We start from the raw sequence: 18,169 nt of genomic DNA on the forward strand, positions 1-18,169 counted from the left end.
GAGAGAGAGAGAGAGAGAGAGAGAGAGAGAGAGAGAGAGAGAGAGACAGACAGAGAGACAGAGACAGAGAGAGACAGAGAGACAGAGACACAGAGACACACAGAGACACACAGAAAGAGATAGAGAGACAGAGTGAGAGACAGAGAGAGACACAGAGACACACAGAAAGAGAAAGAGACAAGAGAGAGAGAGAGAGAGAGAGAGAGAGAGAGAGAGAGAGAGAGAGAGTCAGAAACACCACCAGGTTATAAGACTGTGGGTCTCTCACCTACCCTACCACCTAAAGTTCCCACATCTTTCTAAATGAAGCAGCACCAACAGCTCGGGTACAAGTGTTCAAATATGTACCTATGTTGAGGGACACAAAGCATTGAAGGTACAACAGTTAAGCATTCCTACTGCAGACACAGGGAGGTCACTAACTCCGCTTCCCCATTCCTAGATCCTCAAGACAGCTGTTCCATAATTTCAGTTGCAAATATAGGAGAAGTGTTCATCAGTGGATTGCAGTGGTCTTTTCAAGAGAGTCCCACCTTAGCAAAGAATCAGATAAGAAAGTTCCAGCCTAGATTTCTCTCCTACCTCCGTCCAGAATTCTAATGGTGTCTCTCATTGGCCAGACTCCACAGGAAACAAGGGAGTAAAAGAACACATTGGAGCTTGTTGGAGAACCCCACGGGGCACAAAGTGGTACAGGAAAGACTGGAGAGAGGATCGGGAGAGGTCAGTAGAGAATAACCAGTTCAAAGACTTCCAGTCACAAGCCTGGACAGAAGCAAACTGTCATTGATTTCGTTTGAAAATAATGAAGGTGTCAAGTAATTTGTTTTAGTTTTGCAAATAAAAGCAGAGTACCCGCTATCCCTGAAACAGATTTGTTTATGCCTGCATTTAGATGTGCTTTTGTGCACAGGAGGGAAGGGTGGTGCTGTAGCTGGAGGATCTGGTGTGTTGAATGGGAGTGGCATCACTTTTGTGGATTGTGGGGGAAGAACGTGGAAAGTCCTTCCATTGACTCAACTACCCAGCTCAAGATAGTAATTGGTAGCTGCTCAAAATGCTTCACAGGGTTGTGATTGAGGCTTCTGTGATGGAGAGATGAAGGAAGAGTGGTAGAGTAGTGTGTGTGTGTGTGTGTGTGTGTGTGTATAATGTGTATGTGTGATGTGTGTATGTGTGTGTGATGTGTGTATCTGTATATGTGCATGTGATATGTGTCTGTGTATGTGTATGTGATGTGTGTGTCTGTATGTGTATGTGATATGTGTGTCTATATATGTGTATGTGATGTATGTGTGAGTGTGTATGTGTGTGATGTGTGTGTCTGTGTATGTGTGTGAGTTCTATGTATCATGTGTGTGTATGTATGTATCTGTATATGTGTATAATATGTTTGTATGTCTGTATGATGTGTATGTCTGTGTGTATGTGTGAGTGTATGTGTATGCAATGTGTGTGTCTGTGTATGTGTGTGTGATGTGCGTATATGTGATATGTGTGTCTGTGTATGTGTGTCTGTGTGTGTGTGTGATGTGTGTGAGTATATGTCTGTGTGTGGAATGTGTGTAGTATGTATGTGTTCTGTGTGATGTGTGTGTCTGTATATGTGTGTGTCTGTAATGTGTGTGTGATGTGTGTGTGTCTGTGTGTGGAATGTGTGTAGTATGTGTGTGTATGTGTGTGATGTGTGTGAGTGTATTTGTGTGTGATGTGTGTGTCTGTGTCTCTGTCTGTTTATGATGTATGTTTGTGTGTGTGAATGTGTGTATGTATGTGTGAATGCGTGTGTGAATATGTGTGTGTAATGTGTATGTATGTGTGATGGATGTGATGTGTGTCTGATATGTGAATGTGTGTGTATGTGTGTATATGTGTGATATGTGTGCCTGAATGTGTGTGTGAGTGTGTGCGTGATCATCTATTTTATGACACTAGTACCATGTGTTGTATCATCTCTGCTTGAGCAAAAGTGAATGAACACACACAGAGACACGTTGAGAGAGAAGTAGGTGAGGGGAGAATATTCAGAGAAGTATTTAACAATAAGGCACTGGTGAATCCAAGCTAGTGCTATCACAAGAGGAAGGTAGCGGCAGGCAGGGGGCTGGTGGGGAAATGGTCTCAGCCTGAGTCAGTCTGGTGTGTAGAGGTTTGAAGCAAAGTGATTGGAAAAAACTTCTGGCTTCTAGAACATAGATATTTCCAGGGAATTTGAGAGATAGAAGCTCAAAAGTGCTGTATTTATGCTCATAATTATCTATTTCCCCATTAAGAAATTAGATCTCATATGTTATTACTAGCTGAGTATTAAGTATGTTCATGAAGCAATTTTAAAAATTTTTTTCTCTGCTCACTCACATGCACACACACACACACACACACAAGCACACACACACACACACACACACACACACACACCACTTACATATATAAGCACTCACATTCAGATTAGCCATTATCCCTGAAACAAACTTTTTAATAATTATTTTATTTGTTTACATACCAAATGTTGCCCCCTTCTAGGCTCCCCCGAAGAGTTTTCTCCATTCAACCTCCCCTTAACCTCTGAGATGGTTCCTCTCCTCCTCTTCCCCCAGCATCCTCCCACTCCTGGGACATCAAGTCTCTACAGGATTAGGTGGATCCTATCCTACTGAGGCCAGACAAAGCAGTCCTCTGCTACATATTTGCCTGGGTGGCTCAGGTTCTTGGAGCTCCCAGGGGTCGAGGTTAGTTGATATTGTTGGTCATGTTATGGAGTTGCTATTCCTTTCAGTTCCTTCAATCCTTCCCCCAACTCTTCCACAGAGGTCCCTACCCTCAGTTCAATGACTGACTGAGTAACTGCATCTGTTTCAGTCAGCTACTGGTAGAGCCTCTCAAAGGACTATCATGCTAGGTTTCTGTCTGCAAGCACAACATAGCATCAGTAATAGTGTCAGAGTTTGGTGCCTGCCCATGGGGTGGATCCCAAGTTTAGTCAGTCACTGGTTGGCCATTTGTTCAGTCTTTGTTCCATTTTGATCCCTTCATTTCTTTTAGACAGGAACAAATTTGTGTCTGAAATTTTGGAGATGTGTGGGTGACTCCATTCCTCCACTGGAGGCCCTACTGGAAGTGGTTTCTTCAGGTTCCATATCCCCACGGTCAGGCACTTCAGCTAAGGCCACCCGCATTGAGTCCTTAACCAAGGTCCTTGGAAAGAAGTGAGAAGAAGCCCGGTTTTGAAATTGGATTACTAGAGCTGACAGCCATGGAGGATAGATGTGGAACTTGGTCCACACATTACAGAACCCACCCCCTCCCTTGACTCACTAACTTCGGCTGTTGAGCCAGATTGCAATTCAAATAGCAAATATTCTCTTAAGGCAGTTGAGCCTTCCAGAATCAAAGAACAATTGTAGTTATATGCAGGGATAGAATAGCCCTACACGGAAGGATTGTGAGTGAATTTATGGACTATATATAATTGGGGTGATCATAGAGAAGCCCAGAGAGCCAGGGGAATGAATGGAAATATGCAGCTGCTGGGGTTAGGGTATGGGGAAAACCTCTAGAAAGCTCCAGAGACGTGGAATGTGGTCACTGAAACCATCTCTGAAGTCTACAGATTGAAAGTTCGAAGTGAGTTCCTCAGTTTCCCTTGGCCTTTTGTATGATTTATGTCATGTCAGGCAGCCAAGTCACAGGTATGAGATCAACCCCTGGCCAATAGAGCAAACCTGCTGGACAGCCAAGGAAAAGCTTTGCTTCCCCAATTTGGAGATTCATCATAGGCTTAACACTGGAGAAGATAGTGCCTTCCACATTGCGTGGGATTGTAAAATGCCCAAATTCTCTGGAAATCATTCTCCCTTCCACATAATGTTTAATATTCTGGCCCAGACACATCACTACTATGTTTTCACTCTGGAGACATTAAAGTATATGTCTAGGTATTGCACATGTATCCTTAAAGTACAGCCTGTTCATAGTATTCTCAAACTGGAGACTGAAATGTTCACTTACAATGAAGTGGTTACACCCACCCATAAGATAGAATACTAGCCATTCATTAAGGAGAAATGGCATGCTGATAATATGAAGTTTCACAGATCAATCTCATAAGCGTTCTGGGTATAAAAAGGTACACATATAGGAATAAACACTGTATGGTTGCTTTACATGATTGTACAAAGGGTTGATATAGTAACAGATGGCCAATCAGTTGGTTGTCTGCAGTTGATGGGGAGAAACCATGGTCTATGAGTGGGCACAAGGGAACTTTTGAGATGATAGAAATATTTTTACCTTGATTTTAGTGGTGGTCTCATGAGTCTATACATAATTTAACTTTACTCTGAAATGTATACACACATTTATATGTGTATTTATTGTATTCTACAAACTTTGTCTTGATAAAGATGATTTTTAAAAGAAAAGACATATGACCCAAATGACTCCCTTTCAGTTAGATGTTATGATCAACCAGGAATGCTTCAGACTCTTGTAATCACTTTGGGACCACAAGAAGACCAGTTCACAGGAGAGCCAACGTAAATTAAAAATAGAAAATGTATAGGTTTCTATCTCCATGATAGAAACTGCATTTGATGAGTCCCCAATGGAAAGAGAGCTACACAAGATAAAATTCATCACATGGGTCTTGTGGGAAGAGTGCTAAGGTATAAGCCATCCTACCACATAGTACCTGCATGGCTTTGTCCATTCTCCCTGCATCAGGATTCTCATCTCTAAAACAGGATAAGAGAGATACCAACTATGACTCACAGGGCTTTGGGAACAAGATCAGCTTGGTTGTGAACTCTACCACTGCAGAACAACCTCCTTTCCTCCCTACCACCTCCCCTTCCTCCCATCCATCCCCCTCCGACCCCTCGCTACCGCTCCCTTCCCATCCCTTCCCTTTTCCTTCTTTACTGTGTGTTTGTTTGGACAGGAATGTGGAGGGCAAAGGTCAGCCTTGAATGTCTTTGCTATCCACCTCCTTTTTTGAGACAGATTTTTTTCCTCTAGGACCTAGAACTTGTGGATTCGGCTAGGCTGGCTTCACATAGAAACCCAAGGAAGTATTTCTTTCTGCCCCCCATCTGTGGGATTACAAGTACGCAGCACCATGCTTGCCTGGTTACATGAGCCTGGCAACCCAAGCCAGGTCCTTAAGCTTGCACAGCAAGCACTTTATGGACTGAGCTAGCTCCTTAGCCTATTTCTTTCTAATTTCTACATCTAGTCATTGAGATATCTCAATTACACAGAACATGCTCGATATCAATAAACTACTACTTAATACTTTCCCAAAAAGTGGAATAATACATTATAAACATAATACATACAAACGATATCAGAACAGTAACCTGTACCCAGTAAGTGAAAGTTGTGTGTTATCAGGGGTGATCACCAGGGGCGCTCTTATTAGCAGATACAAATGTGCTGCAAACCATACACTATACACTCTACTAGCATTCTTGTTATGTGACTAAAAGGTGTTTTATTCTTGAGTTATTTTTAATTGGCTATTCTGGAGGTCATTAAGCTGTGGTCTATAGCATAGAGCAAATCTGGTCGCTGTTTGTTATAATCCCTAAGCTAAGAATGTTCATTTAAACGGCTGTTAGCAGAGGAAGAAGAAAATGACTATACAACAGGAACGCCTAAAATACTTACTATTTGTCTATTTTTTTTGAAGAAATCTGATAATCCCTAGGCTATTCTGTTTATTCATCCCCAAATGTACTTACTCAAACATTACCCTTGAGTTACTGTACACAATTTCTTATTTCAATGTACATATTATGTACAATATCACACAGGGTTTGAACTTACAGGCTACATGACATGGAGCAGAATCCCATACACCTCCCTTTGAATAAGAGGAAAAAGGTAGAACCAAGGGACTGACTGATAGTGAAGTTCACGGTTGTAGTTACTGCATGAGAGAGATGGTGGCTTCATGTACATCGATTGTCAGAGAAAACAACCCAATGGAATGCAGTACTGAGGATGTCTAATAACCTATGAAATTTAGAGAGGCCATGGGGCATCGCCATTGCTACTAAACTGCTCAGTGTTCTAAGTCTTTCTCATGTGACACCCAGAACTGGCAGGATTATGCAGTCTCACAGGTCATATTGTTGGGGTCCATCCTCTCCTCTAAAAAAGCTCCCTGAAGTCAGACCTGTGAGATGGTTTCAGGACTAGTTTGAGCTATTGTTGAATTATGCATTGAAGCAGATTTAGTGGTTCCATTTTTGAAAAACTACAGTGCACATAAAGCTAATTATGTCTGACACATCTTTAATATGTCTAATGTGTTCTTTGTATGCTGAGCTCGTCTCTCCCTCCACTCTTCCCTCTAATCCTCCCTCTTTTCTTTTTCTTCTTTTAACTTGTACATCATGCAGTGATTATTATATAGGCTAAGAGAAGCGACTACCTTAAGACCATCAAACAGAAGAATTTGTAGAACTTGCTTATACTAGAGGGGGGAATTAATACAAAGCTGGGATGGAGGCACTCCTAAAAGGACCTCTGAGGCTGGACTCCCATTGGTGTCCTCATAGTCACTAAAGCAGGGGTCCCCAGAAGCCAGATTGTGGAGCTACAGAATCTACGAAGCTATAGATATCGTACCTCTGAGACACAACAAGAAGTGAGAGAGTAGGAGGAATTCCCCTGCATCACTCCAACCTCTACGCTTCTTTTTCACCATGGCATCTCAAAGGAAACCAGGCAATCAAGAGCACAGCTGGTCAGAGAAGATAATGGTCCTGAAGGTTTCTTAGGCTTTCTGTGAGGCTGCCACCTCAGCATATCCCACCTTCGAGAAATGGCAGGTGGATTCTGCAGAAACAGTGATAGTCTAAGTTGCTGTGTTCAGATTTCTTTGCCCTCCTCCTAAAGAGAAGAAAACAAACAAAATCAAGAGTTGATGTAAGGCAACGAAACAATCCTCCGGCACTTACTCTGTGATGCCTTTTCTGAGACCAACCAACTCACATAGGATCCATCAGTGGACACACTGGAAATCGTTGTATGTAGCAGACATTAGAAAATTTACTAGTCGTGTGAGGGATGGGGAATTAAGAAATAGTTGGTTGTAAGGTGAGCTGTGTTTTCTCACCGGCCCAACCCCCAGGAGAAAGGCCTAATCGCTAATGTGCCTGGGTTATGGAGGGAGGTTTTAAGAGGGTGACTAAATTCAAATGAGGTCAGAAAGGTGGGACTCTGATGTTATATTAACTGGATCCTTACAAGAGAAGGCAGAGTTCCCTGTGCATGCACACAGAGAAGCAACATGGAAGAAAAGTCACATGTCAAAAAACAGCACAAGGAGAGGTCGAATTTTCAGTTACCTTGATCTTGAGTATCCAGCTTCCAGAGCTGTGAGGAAACAAATTTCTGCGGCTTAAACTGTCCAGCCTGCAGGATTCCTTACACAGCCAGAATGGATTGACACCAGGTACCAATCACATACATTCAGTGAGCGTCTTCCAAACAAGGTCCTGCCAACACAAGATGCACAGCCCTCACCTTAAAAGGACACTGACATTTTTTTTATTCTAGAGTCAAAAATGAGTGAGCATGGCCTAGAAACACAGATCTAGGCTACCCCAAATTTTGTGTTTCAATGTGGCAGCAGTTTTTAAAAAAACTGTAGTGACAGAACGAAGTCATAAGTGAAGATGTTTTCAAATCCGCTGATGGGTATATCAAGTAGGAAAGGTACAGAGAAATGGAGAAACCTTGGCTACAGCTCCCAGGTGTCATCTGATGCTGTTCTCAGCTTTTGAATTGATGGAAGCTAGTTGTCTGCCATGTTAACTAACAGATTCCAAACTATTTTACCTCACAGTCTCATGGATTTAGTTGAGACACGGAATTGGGCAAGGAATGACCATTATGGGGGCTAATGGGATCCCAAGATAAATTATAATGAGGCTCTGGATCGGAAATATTCCAACCTCCCCACAGGCATTGAAGTTTAGATCAGGAATCAAGCCTTGTATGCTGCTCATTGTAAGGTTCAGTTTCAGTTCCAGAAAGTTCACTCATAGTCACTTGCCATGAACTATTTCCTAAAGTTATTTACAAAGGGAACAAGTTGTCTCCAGTCAGAATCAATGTTTAAACATGAGGCCATGCAAAGAGAACAACTTAGCAAGGCCTAACATTCATATACTTGACCTAAGGACAACGTAAGAGTCTTGCGGGGAAAGCCAGGATGTGGCAACTGGGCACTCAGAAAAGGGGTTCAGAGAGGAGAGTGTTAGGAGGAAAGATTGCTTGGTACCCCAGAAGAACGCGTTTCCCAAACTTCCTGGTTTTCCATGTTAGCCTGGCTGAGGTCATGGTTGCGTTAGTTTTAAGAATATTTCTCCTTCATTCATGTAAAATTTCATAACAAACATAACATCCTATATGGAGACGGGCCTGCAGGCTGTTTTCGATGTATTTCCTACTCCTAACTGTTTTGCATGAAAATTTATTAAAATAGTCTAATTTGCATGCTTCTCCTTAATCTAACAATCTTTGACTGATCCACACACAAGTTCTGCGTCAGTATAATTATGACTATATTATTTTAACAAAAAAGCCAAATATTAATTCCAACCATTAATCTCAAGAAGATTTCAAATTGCTGCATAAGCCCTGTGAGGACCCAAGGACAGTGTCAATTGCTGAATATCAACTTACTTCTTGAAATTGTTCTGCCCCATACCAATCTCACAGTCACCCAGGGTCCCCAAACTGCCTGGCCTGTTTAAAACTGCAGGTTTTAATGGTTTTGCATTTTCCCTCAGAGACCTACCTGGCCAAGAACTGTGACTCACAGGGAAATGTCACAATGCATTTTCCGACAGGACAATCAGGAAAAGAACTGGGCAGGACAAGGAGGAGGGAGGCAGGACACCTGGGGAGGAGACACACTTTGTTGCTGAGATGGGGGCTCCCCTGCTAGGAAGGGAAGGAACAAACTATGGCCAAAGTTGCACATGTATTCATGAGAAGACTTGGAGAAAAGCATAAGGCTACTTCCCTTGGCAGAAGCCACACCACCAAGAGGTATGCACGATATTTTAGGATCTTTTGTTTTCTTACTCGGAGTATGGTCTAGGCACAGAGGTAGCAAGCAGAGAGCTCATTAGAAATGCAGAGCCACCCAGAATATGCAGGTAGAAGGTCTGTTCATGTGATTACTAAACTTAGGAAGTCTTGAGATGCATCTCTCTAAAATGCTAATTAGTCAGGGGGTGTGTCGGTACTGGCATGGGTACACAGTGCCATCATAAAGGATGGAGCTGAGGGAAAAGACATGAGGGAGAGAAAGGTTCCTATGGCTTTAATTTTTTATTAATAATTTTATTTGTTTACATTTCAAATGATATCCCTTTTCCAGGTTACCCCTCCACAACCTGCCCCCATTGCATCTCTCCCTTTCCTTCCTCTTCTTTACCTCTATGAGGGTGCTCCTCCACCCACTCACCCACTCCCACCTCACTGCTCTAGAATCCCCCTATGCTGGGGCATCAAGCCTCTATCAGACCAAGGGCCTCCCCTCCCACTGATGTCAGATAAGGCCATCCTCTGCTGTATATGTATCTGGAGTCCTGGCTCCCTTCATGAATGCTCTTGGTTGGTGGTTTAGTCCCTGGGAGCTCTGGGTAGTCCAGTTAGTTGATATTGTTGTTCTTCCCATGGGATTGCAATCCCCTTCAGCCTCTTTAGTCCTTCCCCTAGCTCTTCCACTGGGTTCCTCAGGCTCAGTCTGATGGTTGGCTGTAAGTATCTGCATCTGTATTGGTCAGGAGCTGGTAGAACATCTCAGGGAACAGCCATATCAGACTCCTGTCAGCAAGTGCTTCTTGGCATCAGTAATAGTGTGGTGGTTTGCAGATGGGATAGATCTCTAGGTAGGGTAGTCTCTGGATGGCCTTTTCTTTAGTCTCTGTCCCATTTTTTTTTTTTTTGTCCCTGTCTTTCCTTTGGACAGGAACCATTCTGGGTTAAAATTTTGAGATGGGTGGGTGGCCCCATCCTTCAACTATGCCTATCTGCTGGTGGCCTCTACCAGTTGTATCTTCTCTTTGTTGGTTATTTCAGCTAATATAATTACCATTGTCTCCTAGGAGCCTCTCACTTCCCTAGAGTCTGGGACTTTCTTCAAAACAGAGATGAGTGGAAAGGAGAGTGGGGGCAGGAGAGGTTTGGAGGAAGGTGTCTGATGTTGTCTTACACTCAGCTGCCATTTTCCACCTACTTTTAAGGTGGTTTGCACCTGCAGCAGTGGGCAACACCCTCTGAAATACAAACAGCACAGCTGCAGCATGTGGAGATGGCTCTCAGAGTTACTGATGCTGCTGGCCTCATGTATTGTATTGCTCTGTCCCTGGTGCATGCTCCTTAGAACTCTCTCTCTTCCCTTGCTAGCCTGACCTACCTGCCTGTTACAGGTGGGTGCCAGTCAGTTGATACTGCTAGCCCATGCTGAAAAGCAAATACTAAACAAGATCTCATTGGTGCTGGGAACACCTTTACCATGCCTGGTGAGCTTGATTGAGTCTATAGGCTGACACTACCAAGCAAATGGATAGCTTCCAGATACGACCTGCTAACTACAGGAAACTATAGTGCATTTTTACAAAGAAAGAATTATGTGACCCCACTGATATGTTAAACCCCTCAGATGTCTCCATGTTTGAAGACAGAGCTTTTGGGGATCATGGAAATTAACTGTGCTCATAAGGATGGATCCTGCTCAGATAAGATGGGTAACCTCATGTGACGAGAGATCTCTGTGTGCTTGAACCGAGACTGAGCATTCAGTGAGAAGTCACAATATGACTGTGCTCACATCCCACAGCTGAGCCTCCTTGTCTGAAATATTTTGTTACAGCAACCCGAGGAGACTGAAATACATTGCCCAAGAAAATGAGTGGAGAAATCCTACATTCCCGAAAAGAAGTGAATATTTCTGAATTCGAAGTCTGCCTGCTCTCAGTGTAAGTGGTGGTTTTCTGTTGATGACTTGTTGAAGGTTATAGCAACTTAAGCAGGAACTAGGAGTGTGGGAGGCCCACACTTGGTTTTTGTAGGCTCAGGCCATAAGGGCTGGGGAGATGGATCAGTACACACACTGGCTCATTTAGTTTGGCTAACTACCTGCTTTGCACAGGGCTTAGAGGTTTCTAGGAAGGTAGGATGTACCGTGCTAACATCCTAGGTGTCCTGAGTAAACAAGGCCAAATTGTTCCAGGTAAATTTAGTAAATTCTAGTTGCTGAGAGACCACTGCAATACCACACTGCAGTATTTATTTAAAGGTTGTTAGAATCCCTCATCTATCTTTCCATTATATAGGCTGGTGGACCACAGTTTTTTCTCCCCTGGAAATGAGGGTCTACATTGCCACAAAGGGACTTTTGGCTCTTAAGATGCTGTCACTTTCGATTTTTGGATTATTCCATCATTTGAGGAGAACCAATTGTAACCACTCACAAAACAATGTATGAGAGAAATAGGATTCTGAGCCTGGTGCAAGGATTAAGCTGTGTCTAAGGTGTTGCCTTCAGAGGTCTTAGTGCACTTGAGGGAGGAGATAAGCAGGTGAGATGGGAGGAGCATGGGGGAGGCACGAGAAGGAGACACCGATCAAGCATCTCTCAGCAGAAGTTAGCCATGCATGAGAAAACGGGCTGAAAGCCTTCAGTATGAATGGAGCAGAGTAAGTCAGAACACACAACAAGGAAATGAGACCACAGGAGGAGGAGGAGGGAGGGCACACACTGTGCTAGGCGTATTGGCCACCACACAGAGCCCAAGCTTTATTCTAGGATCTCGAAGGGGTTGAAACCATGTCACAGTTATAAGAACTGGTTAGGCTTTCTTACTAAATTATTTCTGCACAATTATGGATGACACAAATAATCGCATGCACTAATAATGGAATCAAACTGTAAGTACATAATGTTCCTGTTCAATAAGGTTGCCTTTAATAAACAAAGAGAACCCCCAAAGGTTTGATTTAACTTCAGGATAACGCACATCAATGGCTCCACTGCACCACTTTGAAGTTTAGCATCCATGGCTTTCATGGCAAATGACAAAATGAATCTGGGGCTCGAATTATCCAAACCTGCCCCTTTGGGAGCAGAATGTTACTTGGAACATATCCTTATAATTAAGAACTAATTGTTATTGATGTTCAGACAAATGCTCCTGTTGGCTTCATCTCCGAGAAAGTAAATCACAGATTTTCCCCACCAGCTCTGTCCTGGTGCCAAGCAGCACTCGAATAAGTTGCTCAAGGAGATATTAGCCTTGGTTTTAGATGCTGACAGGAGCTCAGTGCAAGGAGAACTCTAGATCTGATCTCTGCTGGCTCAAGGTTTATCCTCTACTTCTTACAAAAACATCTGAAACAGATTGTGAAGTTAAATACTGAGAAATAGAGGAGAGAGAGAGAGAGAGAGAGACAGAGAGAGAGAGAGAGAGAAAGGCCTCCAGCTCTCAGGAGGAAATTACAATAGATAAACTGAGTAATAGAATTCTGCCTACAAGCTTTCCAGAAGTCAAGGCAAGAAAGGAATGGTGGTTTGCATGATATATAAAAACAAAACACAAACAAACAAAACAAATGCCTCTTAGGATTACTCTCCAGAGACTAGCTTTTTCTCTGAATTCCCTAGAGAAGGATTTGTTCCAAAGGTGATTTTGTAACAGATATGGGAGATCTGGTGGACAATGCATTCGAGTCATTTTGAAAAGAAGACAAGAATGCAGTTAGAGATAAATGTTTCTTGTGCCAGTGTCTATAAAAGTAAAGAGTGATATAAACTCACAAGGCACTTTTGCTGAAACTCAAAACACTGCAGTCTAGGTACTTTGCTTTATGACAAAGACAGCACTTTGTCATACATATAGAAGCAAAAAGGACATTCCTTGTCACATCCATTAGAGCCTCTTTCCAAATTATAGCTGTTTTAAGCAAGCCCATTGGTGGATATTGAGTTGCAGTCAATTTGAGAGAGTACAAACCTCAGGGAATATGGACAGTAAAAACTATCAGTTCAAATGTATCCAAATGGCTAGTGACGGCAGAGGCCGTGTTCTCCTGCTGAGCTGGGACGTTAAGACTTGCCTTGCCCAGAGCACGTTGTTCTTCATCATGGGCTTGTAAGAAACATTGTATCATTTTCTTAGAAAAAAAGCTTTGGATATTTTTGAGAACTGGTGTAAGTATTGGTGTGAGGCCTTTAGATCATGAAGAAGTACACCGTGACCAGCTACTGAAGGGAGTGTGTGGTTGGGGGACATGTCTCATCCAGATGGTTGTCTAACTTTTAAACTTCTACCTCAGCTATTTGAATTAAACTGACATATCTACCCGTAGCTTTGCACATTTTTTCTGCTGTCTCATGAAATGTGTTCTAATTTGATTGCTTTGTGACCTCATAAACTTCAGCAGCTGTGTTAGGTCTATTTCCTTACAATTTGTGTACATACATGAACACATATGATTGATGGCATTTGTTAGGGTATTGATTATAACTCTGACAAGAGTGTCAGTTATGTCAAATTACATGGCTCACCTGAGAGGGTATATTCCAGGAACCACTAAATCTTCCTGGGCATTTTCCAGATAAAATGAATACATTAGACATATTATTGATCTCTACATGTGTTTCAAAAATGAGTAAATGATAGGTCCTGCTCCTAGGGTTCCAGAGGTGGGGGGAAAGCATAATTTCTATATACAATAAGAAATAGATACATATTTACAGAAAAATAAGTCAGTGATTGATGACAGAGGATTATAGCCATAATGTGGTTTATATAATGATTACCATAATAAAAACAACATACATTGGCTTAGTCTGCATACAAATGGCTTCTGTATCTATTCGGTGCCATGTATTTTGCAATTTCGTGCTTTTTGATGAAGATCTCACTATTTAAAATGACCCCTCCAGTGCAGCAAGGAACTGTTGTCTAGAGTTCAGCACGATTTTATGTGCTTTAAATGAAAACTGTTCATTAGATAAGCTTCAGTAGGCATGAGTTACGAGGCTCTTGGCTGCGAGTTCAATGTCAACAAAGTAACAAAATATATTAGTGTGTCTTTAAATAGAATTCTTCAAAGGGTTATGTACTGCTCAGTTAGTGGAGATGTGATGTGAAGCTCTTGGTTACTTAGCCTGGCATCATCCTAAGGGATATGATTCAGTAGTCAGAGTGCATTACTCACGATGACATCACAGAGCAACTGTTCTGACTCATACAAACAAACTACATACACAGTTAGCTAATAAGTAAATTGAGTGGGCAAAGGTTTACACACAGAGCTCACTAGCAACAGTATACTTCGGAGAATTGTTTATGTGGCAAACAAGTAGTTTCAGGAAGGAGAGGCTACAAGGAGGGAGACCTGTGTGGCTTCTCAGGTGAGTTGCTTTGGGCAGGCAGTAAAGGAAACACAAAGTTCCTCACAGGATGGGAATCTCAAAGATGAAATATGATTACTGGAGATAGAGGATTCCAGGATCTTCAGGATCCTGGGGCTAAAGTGAGCAGCAAAACAGAGAGGATGGTGGGATTGTGAGCTGGGGTGAAGGGCAGCAGCACTGGAAGATTGATCAGACAAGAAGCTGGCAGTGGGGGAAAGACTATGGATACAGTGTTGGATGTCCTGAGTTGAGTCGCCTGCCACGGCATTAGTGTATGTTTTATATTCACTGGACAGTAGCTGCATTTTTAATAACAACTGTGAAGATAAATGAGGTGACAATGCAGAGGAAAAAGAGAGAACACAGACGTCTATGGTTGCTTGCTAGAAAACTAACCCATTTAGGTCAACATTTCACAGAACTGAGCTGTTGTAAGCCTGAAGCCAGTGTGCAAAAGAGGGACATGGCACAGAAAAACCACCAGAGTGCTTAGCTCTTACTGATTGACTGCAGCTCAAAGATAATGGGCAATCATTTCCCTGAGTCTACTTCTTCAGTGTAGCTGACATGAAAGAAGTTCTAGCAGTAGCCACAGGCCATGTCTAGGAACAGTTCTTGCCAGATATCCTACAAGGAAAATTCTGCTCCATCCTGGAAGTCACGTCTCTCTCTTAGGGTTAGCAATTCCAAGCCTGGAGACCAGAGGTGTGCAGCTGCTGCTTTCCACTCTTCACAAAGCCTGAGTTTAACTCCTACTCACCCAAGTAAGAAGACATGTCTCCATAAACACACACATCCCCTAACTCTCTGGTTGAGTTCTTTTATTTTCAGTATAATTGATCTCTATTTCAAAAAACAAAAAACAAAAAACAAAACAAAACAAAACAAAAAAACAAAAAGGCAAAAAGACAAAAAAAAAAAACCCAAAAAAACAAGAAACCTCTTGCCCCAGCCTCTTTGGATAGATTTACTTCTTTGTCTCTTTGTCTTCTCACTGGCTACCTTAGGATGGATTGATTTGGGGAAGTCTACATAATTTGGTATTATCCAATCACCTTGTCAAAATTCTATAGATAAATTTTATATAACAATGATCTGTAGGTCAGCTTGAATTACCTGGTGGGTGTGTTCCCTTTCTTCTAAACTTGCCACTGGCCACTAATTCTGCATCTCTAACATGTGGCTGTAAAGGTGACATCACATAAGGGGAAATGAGACTTAAATTGTCAGAGCGAGAGGCCTGTGTCCTTACATCTTTATATCAGAATGTCTTTACTCTGCTGGCTGATGGAGAAATGAGTAGCTTCTCAGAGTGGGTGAACAGCTCGGGAAGATGCTAAGCAAGGTCCCCAAGGTAACACTTAAACTTGCTAGCATCACAGTATCAAAAGAAAAAAAAACTAGGTAGTTGCAGAAGAGACTCTCAGAATGACCATTTTCCTTTCATTATGTGCTTGCTCGGTTCTTAAAGGCCCTCTGTGTCTTTCCAAAATAGAATAAAGTTAGGAGAGAAAAAAAATCATTTCTTCTTCCCTTCAGATACATTGTAGTGGGTTTTAAGGTTCTCCCAAGACTTAGCAAGGTGAACTTCTCAAAGTGGCATAAAAAAAGCCTTTCAGGCAAGGCACTTACAGATGTTACAATGAAACCAGGCATCTTTGCAACTGCTTTATCAAAACCCTGGAAGAACCATTTCAAGGAAGGTATCAAAAGCAATAATATTGAAGAAAGGGCATCCATTTCAAGGAAGAACTGTACTGTGTGGTCTAAAATCATTGCAGGGAGAGAGAAAGAGGAGCACAGGCGGGGAGTACTTCCCCCTGTTTTGTTCATGCCTCCTCTATACTAGTGTCTGAACTGCAAATTTTACAACACCCATTCACAGCCAGGTAGAAATAAAGTCACTCATTTCTTAGAGCCCCTCTGCTGTGAATCTGAAGGCAATAGATACTTGCCTTTCATTCCTGTAAGTAAGTACAGTAAAAACCTAACTGCCTGCAAAGTCATGGCATTTGACAGTTCTCCAAGGATAACTGTCTCATCTTTGGATAAATGCATGCATCCAGTATGCATAACCAACACTTATTATTCTTAACCTTTAAATCTCTGCTGGGAGAAAAAAAAAGAAAGAAATGGAGGAACAAAGGAGATCCAAGTTTTGTGGGTATCTTCCTGCAGGAGACCCGGTGCTAGGAAGGCTGAGATTATGGTATCTGCTCATGTGTATGATAACTCACCACTGGGAGAGATTCACACAGGAACCGAGCATCCTGTGGTACTCTGCATAGATGAAGAATTTTCTAGAGGGATGGGACATGTGACAACTGAGGCCCTTGTTCTACTATCACCCAATTCCATAGGAGGGATTTTAAGGGAAAAATGGAGCCCTTGGACTCTAAAGGACTCTGAAGGAGTGGGGGGAATGCTCAGATCTCATCCAGTCTAGGGAAATGAAGAAAGCCAAAATTACAGGCTTTTTAGGTGTCCAGGTGCTCTTCTTACCAGTCTGTTTAGTAATAAATAGTTTAACAATGTGGACTTTTGTAATTCAATAACTTTGAATGTCCACAACAGTGTCCAATACTAGTTCTGTAAACTAACTGCCTCTATTTGACAAGTGGACGAACAAACAGACAAATGAGCACACGATCTGACACAGGTGCCTGTAACTAGTAACTAACACACATAAGAGCTCTTGGTAAGTACCTGTGACTTATCAACCCAACTTTCAGAACTTCTGTCTTTATTTAACCACTAGCAGTGACAGTGCCTTCATTGTCTCGTGGTTGTGAGATCTGAAATGAAGGTCTAGAGCTTTTGGCAAATGCTAGATGTTTGGTTATTGTGTAGGGCCAGGGTTATTCATGAAGAGGAGAAAAAGAGTGGCTATGAGTTGTGCTCTAACTAGGTGTTGTTCTTAATGAGGGCTGACCTACTGATATGAGGTTATGTGAAAGAAGTAAAGCATGGAAATTGAATACCAAATATGTATAGAGTGAAACCGAAGTGCATTAGTCAGCAAATAGATGATGAGATGGGTATATGATTGATAGACAGATATAGACAGATGATAGATGATAGACAAATAGATGGTAGGTAGATAGATAAATAGATAGATAGACAGATAGATAGATAGATAGATAGATAGATAGATAGATAGGTGATAGGTAGATAATATCCATACAAAGTAGCTCATGCAGTTATGTAGGCCAGTAAACATTGAAAGCTGGCCATCTGGAGGCCCAGGTGTGCTAATAATTTTGTTCAGGTCAAAGGCTGACAGTTTGGAGATGCAGGCCAATTTAGTATTTCAATGTGACTTTAATAACAGGCCAACAGTCAAGGCTTCTTCTGTTGAAGACAGTCAGGCAATAGTAATTTGATGTCAAGGAAGGTGAGGCTCTGTTCTTTCCAGATCTTTCGCTGACTGGATGAGTTCACCCACATTAATGAGGGCCTGCTTTCTCAATCTACTGACTCAAGTATTAATCTCAGTCAGAAACAAATAGAACATCTAGAATATTATTTGAGTAAAAATCGGGAAACCAGGGCCCCAGTTGAAATAACATATACAAGTAATACCAAGGTGTATCAAATCCTTCTCTTGACTTTCCTTAAACTGTTGTTAATGTTCACATAAAGTTAACAATTAGAACCACAGTTCTTCTGACATGTCCTCTCTCTCTCTCTCTCTCTCTCTCTCTCTCTCTCTCTCTCTCTCTC

This window comes from Grammomys surdaster, unplaced genomic scaffold, assembly GCF_004785775.1.
Source record: "Grammomys surdaster isolate TR1022 unplaced genomic scaffold, NIH_TR_1.0 66, whole genome shotgun sequence".
Taxonomy (NCBI): domain Eukaryota; kingdom Metazoa; phylum Chordata; class Mammalia; order Rodentia; family Muridae; genus Grammomys; species Grammomys surdaster.